The 9,755-nt window shown below is 36.9% G+C and overlaps 1 pseudogene; it reads right to left on the reverse strand.

The window, feature by feature from the left end:
• Positions 1 to 9,755, reverse strand: part of LOC107469844 (clathrin heavy chain 1-like) — a 10,970-nt pseudogene that overhangs the window by 941 nt on the left and 274 nt on the right.

Here is a 9,755-nt window from a genome sequence, read left to right on the forward strand (position 1 = left end):
ACTTTTTTATTTCTGGTATGAAATAAATTTGATACCTGATCAATGAAATAAACAAGCAACTCCTCAGCAAGTTCACGCTCCCCAGATTGTGAGGCTGTCTCCATGGCATCTTTGTAGAGGTTATCCTTCTTTGACAGGGCAATAGACTGCTTCCACCTACCTGCCTTCTTGTAAATATAAGCTGCAACACGTCTCATTTCAAGAAGCTCATGCTTTTCAATCTGCATAAATATATAACAATATTACAATTATCAATCAGGTTTCTTAACAGAAATCAGAAAATAATTAGTGAAGATTAAATGTGGATCACCTTCTGTGCAAGGCCTATTTGATCAAAGTTATCATGAAAATCAATTGACTCGCGCAACCTATCATAATCTTCCTCCTCAACATATATCTCATTCAAGGCTTCATTAACTGTAGAGACATTGTTGCTCTGCACTGCAACCATGTAAGGCTTGACAAGGCGAAGGTGACCCGCCTATGGAACATTAAAAGAAAAAAATTTCTTGAGTGCTATATAAAACAGGTTATACAATAAGATTTAATGAAAATTTTTTCCATTACTGATGCTACCTTCCGCATGATGTCAACAACACGAGCATGGTCAACACGAAGTGCAAGGACATTCAGAACATCATTGATAAGATCGGGATGCTCTTGCAAATAGAAGTGAACAGCCTTGTAATACAACTCCACATTTGCAACTTTGACGATAACATCTTTGAACTGCATGTGATCCCATGCTTCAGGCGAATGGTTCATGATGGTGGTTGCAGCATTATCAAACTCATCATATTGGATATACAAATAGGTCAGTTCCTTCCAATGCTGTTGCTCATCACAAGCTCTTATGAGTTTTGGAATATTGAGTCGCGTTGCAAATAGTTTGATATGCTCCATAAGCTTCTCATAACGGTATCTAGCATACAAAACTCCCAACTCGGTGAAGATGCCCATATGTGCCCGTTCTAACCCTAAACCACTCTCCATGAGAGAGATTAGCTCATTGAAGCAACCTCTATTTTGGTAATATTCACTAACTTGTTCCAAGTCATCCACCTATGAAACTCACAAGAACAATCAACATATTAAGCATAGGAAATACAATAAACTCACTAACAGAACTTAAACAAATATCATTTTCCAATTACAATCTGAAAGCTCATTATTATGAACTTTCCAAACTGAGACAGTTAAAACATTGACAGAAAACAACATACTACCTGAACAATAATGTTGAGTCCACATATTTGGGCCAAACGGAACTCCTCTGCATCAACACATGCAAAGCAAACTTCTTTCCATGTTTTGGCGCTGTTAGCTTTCCTTGCTGCATCTACAGCACCTTGGAACTGTTTCAACTTGACAAGTGTGACAGCTAACTTGGCCCAGTTAGATATAAAAGCATATATAATTTTTGCAGCCTCGTATAGTTCTTCATCATATAATCGGTCACCAACATTTTGAAGATTGGCCACATTTGGCATAAGAATGAACTCCTCAATGTCACTGAGCCTATCAATCTTTGCATATGCATAAATGAGCTCACTGTCCACCTTGGGTTCTTTTGCCTTCTGCCTTACCATCAGCAAGTATTTCACCAAATCATGGTAAACATCAGCATCTTCAGCAGCATGGATAACATCCAAAAATTGTGTGGCATCGTCTGCTCGTATGAATGACTCAATTGCATCACTAACTAGCCCTTCCCTGAGTTGAGCCTTGGCCACTTGACTCCAAACAGCATCCTCTTCAACACGGAAAGCAAACTCCACAGCTCTATCAATGCTATGAATATTATCTAGCAAGACATTGACAGCTTGAACATTTAAGTTGAACTTCTTGAAAATTGCAAATGCTTCCTCATACAACTGAGCTTCGACAGCCATTTCTCCAACTGCAGGCCCATCAAAATTATCCAGTCTATTAATGTAATCCATAACTCTGGATTGATCAGCCTTTATTGCTGTCAAAATGAGCAGATTCTGTAGATTAAAGTTCCCACTGAATGCCGAATTCTGAAGGACAATCTTCTCAAGAAGTTCAATCAGTTCATGAGGTAGATCAGCAGTCATGAAGGCCTTAACAGCTGCAGAAACTTGCTCAGGGCTCTTGCTTTCAGGTAGAGCAGTAGACACAACCTGATCAATAAGTTGCCTTCTGTATGCATTTTCAGGGATAAGAACCTTTTCCCAAAGATCACCATCCATTCTCTCGACAACATATCTGTAATAACATTAGGTAAGCATTGCAGCCAGCTATTATTCAATAAAAGAAAGACAGATAATATACCACAAACCTTGCTTGTAGTTTGAACAAAGAATTTTTATTTGTGACATTGATAAGTTCTTCATCACATTGTCCTCTCCTGTAAGCTACAACGGCCAATGTGGGATCACGCTTCTCACAATATTTTCCCACAACTCGAGAATCATAGTAGGGGTTGGTAGTGAGAAAATGCTCTGGGTTGTTGTTGCTGTCAATGATAATTTTACCCAATGCATTGTGAACATGTACATCCTGGCTTCCCTCACTTACAAGATGCTCCAAGAACTGAGTGAGCAAACGAAGACGATTCCTGCATTTAAAAACAAGACCCAAGAAAAATCAGAAACATGAACACAACGAAAAATTGACTAGAGAACAGATACCACCTCTTCTCACATTCCTCCACAAGGGGCTCCACTGGCAGTAATGAACGAACTGAAAGAATCAAGCCTTTGATAAAATCTTCTGGGCATTCGTCGTCAAGCAGCTGCCCAACAACTAAAGGAGCATTCCCTGGGTTCACCTATAAAGGAGGTGCAAAGTTCTAATTTAGAGAAAGAGAGGGAGGGAGGTAATCACTCATAAAATGAGCAAGGCTATAAAAGCAGCAATGCAAACTATACCTTCTGCACATAGCCTTCAATGTAGCGAAGCATGTTGTTTGTGTACAGATAGTGAGTTAAATCTGGAACAAATCCAAAACGGTCACAAACATTAATCAAAGGCCGTGCATCTGGAAGCTTAGCTTCCATTAGAAAGTTCTTCGTTTTCTCAGGATCATAGAAAGTTGATTCTCTAGTCACACGCTCGACCTCTTTAATTTGTCCAGTCTTTGCTGCAGCCTCAATGTACTTAAAGTGAATTTCAGGATCCTCACTGCCTCATATTATTCAGAGAAGCATATGTTAACAGATATGCAATGGGAAATACCCCCAGCACAGATGGGACCGTTGATCCACTAGCCAAAATAATTTCATTCCAAATGAAAGATTTACCTGGAGCTCAAATATGATCCAAGGAAAAAATACAGTCCTTCGTACGACCTGAACTGCTCGAAGAGCTTTATGCAAGCATCAACACCCAGTTGTTCACAATATTCTTTAGCAACCTGATCAGACATGAGCAAACTTCAAGGGTCATTTGACTATTATTAAGAACTAGAAGTTATGGGAAAGAAATAATGAGACTTTTATACCTGCACAATTATCTGTAGGTTGCCTCTAAGATTGACCAGCAACAGGTCTTTCATGCACTCCAATGCCCATTCTCGTGAGAGAGTACCGAAATACTCTACCAAAGACTGCAATAACCTTATAATGAGTAAGTAATTTTAAGACTAAAATAATGTTGATCAAGAAACAAAAGAAATGGAGAGCATACCTGCGGCTCAATTGCATGTGTGTTTACAATAACACGCTTTATATCCGGCAACTCTGAGTAATGCTGCAAAAAACAATGCAATCAGCAAAAGTACCTCCAGGCTGAACTAGGAACAGAATAGCAAAACACATCTGGTGAGTCATTACTTGCAATGCTCGAACGTAAAGACCAGCTTTTTCACAAAGTTGAGCAATGCGAGGACGGTCATAATGGCTGAACATTCCGTTTGCCAAAATTGCATCAGCAACATTGGGGAAAGTTACCAAATTTATCTCCAAAACCTGAACAAAAAATTCACAAGATGATAATATTAGCATCACTGCAAAAGAAAAAAAAAAGGAACTACAGGAATAGGATACCTATAACAATAAAGTAAAAGATTGAAACCTTTGTCTGAAGGTATCCATGTTCTGGAAGATTGGGCTTCAAAACATCAAGGAGAAAGGCTGTTGCCTCACGGATCAGATTTCTCTGAGAAGAAAATGTAACCAGAAGCTAATAAATGGATTGTCCAGCAATGCATTCCAAAATAAGAAGGGAGAAACAACACGGTAACTGTTTCTACACTACTTAAACTAGCATGTACTGTGTAATGATCCTAACACTAAATTATTAAATTATGAATCACAACCATTGTTTAATCTCTTTTAATAATTAACCTGAAGAAACAGATCAGTTATGGTGTTGTAATCAACTGGGCAGCCTCCCTCCATTTGAGACATCATTAGTGCAAAATTGACAGCACCCTGCAAATCAAAATGTATACAGTTGAGTTGCACTACTATGGATTGTTTTCTTCAAACCAAGACTAAACTAAACACATAATTTCTATGTCATGGGTGATAAGATAAAACTCAATTAAATTAAAGAACTAAGTGTTTCCTCATACCTGGGGATCTGTCCGTAGAATTGTTTGCAACAGGAACAAGTAGTCAGGTGTGTACCCAACCTATGGAGATAAATAAGTAAAATAAGTATATGCAATGTTCACCTTACAGCCAAGGTAAAATACATAAAGGCCATGGAATCAAAGAATTAAATAAAAATCTAATAGAAGAAATTTCAATATTCTTTGGTCAAAAAAAGAAAAAACACCTACTTGCTTGGAGTATATAAGAATTTTGTCAAACTCTCTTCGCTCGGCAAAAGAAGCAACAACTTTTGGAGTAGCTCTGGCTTTGATATATATTTTTAAAGCAAGATCATTGTCTACAGTCTGCAATCAAACTTGTCCTCTGCCAACCAGTTCTCCAAAAGATTTTTTTTGTTCTGGTTCACGACCAGCCGTGACAGTTCTAACGACTCAAAGGGATTCAGCTTTCCTCTTGTTAGCAGTGTCCCAAAATACTGCAAAAGAGGAGGAGTTTGCCCAGCTTGCACAGGAACACTCTGCCACATATAACACATTACTGTTAACCATTTAAGTTGAATGATTCACCCAAAAACAAAAAATAAAAACAAAAACAAAAAGCAAAAAACAAAAAAAAAAGAGACAATAAACAAAAATAGTACATTTCCTTTATCACCCAAAGCAAGCAAAGATGACTATCTAGGTAAATTCTGTGGTATCTAATTAAAAAACCTGAAATTTGGCAACTGTATCAGGGGTACGAAGGATTCCTTGTGGAGACTCAGCAGCAAGCTCAGCTGCTTCTTTATACTTTGTTTGAGCAAAGAGTTCATGGAAACGTTCCACTACCTGTAATGTTGACCAAAAAAGATAAATCAATGCAATTACAATATGTAAACTGGAGGCTTCATAGACAATCCGATCCAGGATTTCGTTACAAGACAATAATAGGAGAATATTTTTGGCAACACAACATCCAAACCACTCACACAACTCCCTCAATTACTAAGTAGAACGATCATGTACAAGCATATGATATTGACAGTACAATAACAGACACAACAAAATAAACAATAAGGAAAGGGCAATAACTTATAACTTGGCCTGATCAATGCCTAAAACTAAGATTAGCACATATATAGTAATGCAACACATACAACCACACTTGATGCAAGCTAGCATTTAAAAATTAAATCAAACATCATCAAACTAAACATAGATAATGTCCAATTTCTTCAAAACTTTCCGACAACACCCTAGGAATAAATATTACATTACCAAAGGAAAAAGAGAGATTGACATACCAGCTTCTCAGCACCAGGAAGATTTCCTCTCTTGGCAAGATTAACTGCTAGCTCCAGATTGTTTAACTAAAACAAATACGAAAATGAAATTTGTTAAAATGCACTTGTTTCCCAATTTACTTCATAAAAGTAATCACAAGATTAGAAATATACTTGGCCGCTGACAAAATTTACAATGGTTTGTTCATTGACAGTAGCCAATAACACCTGGCCTCTCCTGTTAATGGCATAAAAGCCTCCCACTGATGTAGCTTCTGATGTCAAAAATATAGGATCTGGACTAATTCTGTTCCGATATACAGCTGTAGCTGTCTCCAAATCATATACAAATAGTAGACCAAGTTTTGTTATCACATAAATCAAACTGTATTTGTGGGATATCTGCCAAAAATTAAACCATGAGTCAAATATCTGCAGAGTTTTAAAATGAACAAGCAGCACCAGCAACTTGCATACCTGCATGGCAACTGGAAAGTCATCTGCAAAATCTGGGGGAAAAAAAAGATCTGCTTGTTTCTTCGTAAACGATGGCTTCCCTGCAAACAAATTTAAAGAGTCAAACATAGGATGATCAATGACATCAAAGATCATGAAGTCATACAAATGATTTAGTTATAACACAAGATCCCTATCTATGTTTAAAAGCCAATACAATGCCTAGTAACCTCTATTGCAAGAAGATCACTATAATTCATACATCCACAATTTTAAGTATATGAAATAGCTATTTTGAGTTCAAGTCTAAACCATGACAAAGGTGCATTATTTGAAAAAGAAAATGGTTGAATGAAAGTTTAGTTTACAAATTTTATATTGAGATTTGTTTGAATAGATCTTGCCAGAGATTAATTACTCACGTCTCACGAGGTAAATGTGATTTAAGAGAAGGATATACAGACCTGGCTGCGCACCCAGCTCAATAACATGCAACTTAGATATAATTTGACCAGCATTAAGTGTCTTTGTGGCAAAAGAAATCAAAACAGAAGGATTTTCGTTTCCAGGAACCTGTCCAATAAGTGCAATTCAACTTAGCTGGCACATAGCAACATCACATAATAGTTTTAAATTATTCCAGTTCAAACTAAATAAAGAAATGAAGAAAAAGAAACAAAATCGTAAAGGGACAAACTTTAAATTGAGCAAATGATGCGGCGTGAGCTTCAAGAGCCTGACTACGCTGTTGATCCACTGAGAATAGTTGCATGTTTCCTTTAACCAATTGTGGTCTCTAAATTGCAGAACAGTAACCAGATCAGACTCATGAATGAAATCCATAGTAAATAGATCATCATTATTTTTAAAGGACCACCTGTCCCAATAGCTTAATTACTTAGGTTAACTGGTTTTATATCTATAGAGTGAAGCCGCCGTGGATGTCGGCAACCATGCTCTGAAACCATTGTTAGGTATCTAAGGAAAGTGGGAAATCACACCTTAAAAGCTAGCTGTTAAAGGGGAAGAACCACTCTCCTTATATACAACATCAAGCATCCCATACTACTCGATGTGGGACTTTGAGCACCCATAATACCCAAGTCCCTAACAATCTACCAATTACCATAAGCTATATTAAGACAAAGAAATATGAGTTAAATTAAAAGAACTAAGCATAGTTTGAATGTAATTAACCAAGTTGCCTACTTATTATGACACAGGCAAGGCACCAGAGACATACCTCAGGGGAACCAGGAGCGATACCAATCAAGACCAACCATTTTTCTGTAGGGTCACATCGATAATTAATGATTTGATTATTTGCCAAATTTGCTGTTCTTTCAAACATCTTCACAGGTTCAGAATCACCTACATAATACATATATCACAGACCAACAAACCATTTAACAATTTCCATACAAGCTACAAGCACATCAACCAAAATGCATAAGATGGAAAACATAACTGAATTAGCAGAATTATGTCTTACCTTCAATTGACCAATGGTATACAGAGGTCTGTGTCACAAGACCCAACAACTTGGGGCTAATCCACTTCCAAAAAACTACCTGTACATAAAACACACATTCCACAAGGATTAACAAAGTTGTCCCTGTCAACCATCGTGTTAAAGTAAAAGCATTCTCGTATATGACAATTACCTGCTCTGCCATCTGATATGATTTCACCTTTGCTTTCATCTCAATATTAAATATTTGAAGGTGATCCTGAGTTGTTCCTTGGAGTTGAGCTTAAAGGGAAGAATGTAGTATATAAGTGCATATTTCAAAAGCAAACAATAATTGAGGTGCACAACAAACAAAATAACATGATATAACCAATAACTTTTCACCAAACGGTTGGAACCCATCTTAGAATTGGTTTGTTTCCTTTTTATGTGGAATTTTTTTTTTAGAAAAATAAAATGAGTATCAAGTATTAAGTGTCTCAATGATGGTTACTTAAATAATATATAACAGTAGAACATTTAATAGAGCAAACCAGATGGGAAATTGAATCAAGATTGGTAATTTATATTAGCTAATTAGTAAAATAAGAAAGCATTTAGAAAAATGTTTACCAGACTCATTGGCTGCATTACGTAATTAATCTTTTATTTTTTTCAAATGAAAAGAAACATTACATAGTTAAGTTCATATATCTTCTGGAAAATTAACTCCAATTAATTCATAGCTTAAAATAAAAAAGCACGAATTCTCCCTTCCATGTTGCATGCATAATATAATAATCTTTTTACCCCACAAAATGGGAGATTGAAAATTAAAGTAAATATTCTTTTCTTCTATTCATGATATTCTATCATTTAAAGACATAATTATAGTATTTTTAAAATAGAGAGAAAAAAAGCCAATTGATTCATATTCTCGAATCAATCAAAGATGCATGCTTCACAATCCGTTGGTGATCAAGATGTTCCAAATATATATATCTACTTGAATTTGCTAAAGACAATCTAGTAAGCAGTACTAATGCATCAGAACTCAGACGCAACTAAGGACTCAAACCAAAAAAATGGCAACTAAGTCATACTACCAGGATGAAGTGGGGATCTATAGACACGTTATTACTGACATCAATGCTTCATGGTTCAACCAGAATTTTTTCACGATGGTGCACTTTTGCCATTTTTGTATTAATAATATACCCCAAGTCCCCAACTCCAAAATTAGCTAGTTTCTTTCACTTGATAGTAAGTTTCCAAAAATACAACAAAAGGTGGCAAAGGAATTTAAAGCTTCTATCCGCCAAATAGGTAATAAAATCAAGAAACTGAAGCTCCTAACAGATCACCATCTCAACAATGACATGCCAATCTCATATCAATACCAAAACGCTCCTAGATTAGATAAATGATCCACGACATCACTAGCCTGAAACGCAAGGCAAGAGTTCAATACAACAACATTAGAGGTACAACAGCTAAAGCCTACCTTTCAATGCAAGGATCCTTGAATTCGGATTCATAAGAGCGGAATCTGCAGTAATAGGCCTTCTCAAAGGCTGCATCGGCATGTTCATATCAATGATCACCACGCTGTTCTGTGGAGCAGTTTCGCGAACGCATATGTACTTATCGGACTCCATCGTCACGTGCGTGAACGTGATGAACTGCGGATTTATGCCAATGCTCGGCAACTGCAAGCAATCACAGAAGAAAAAGAAAAAGTAAATCACATCGCTCAAATAGCAAATTCAGCACAACACAAAAAATCAACGCACAGTAAAACAGAAAGAGAAAAAATCAGATCTACGTAAAAGTAAGCTCAGCAGCACTGAAAAGTAAAGCAGCGAAGTAAATTCATGAAGCTATGGAGCAAAAACCGCAGCGAAACGCATGATTGGTAGAATTATCGAACAACGATGCTGAAGAAAGTAAGTAGCTATTGCTCACAGTGAATAATTGAGCTCAGCAAAGAGTGCGTGAAAAGAAGTGCTTACAGTGAGAGCTTCTCTCATGGAGACGGGAGCGCTGGCGGCGGCCGCCATGGTGG

The sequence above is a fragment of the Arachis duranensis genome, chromosome 10 (genome assembly GCF_000817695.3).
Source record: "Arachis duranensis cultivar V14167 chromosome 10, aradu.V14167.gnm2.J7QH, whole genome shotgun sequence".
In the NCBI taxonomy this organism is placed as follows: Eukaryota; Viridiplantae; Streptophyta; class Magnoliopsida; order Fabales; family Fabaceae; genus Arachis; species Arachis duranensis.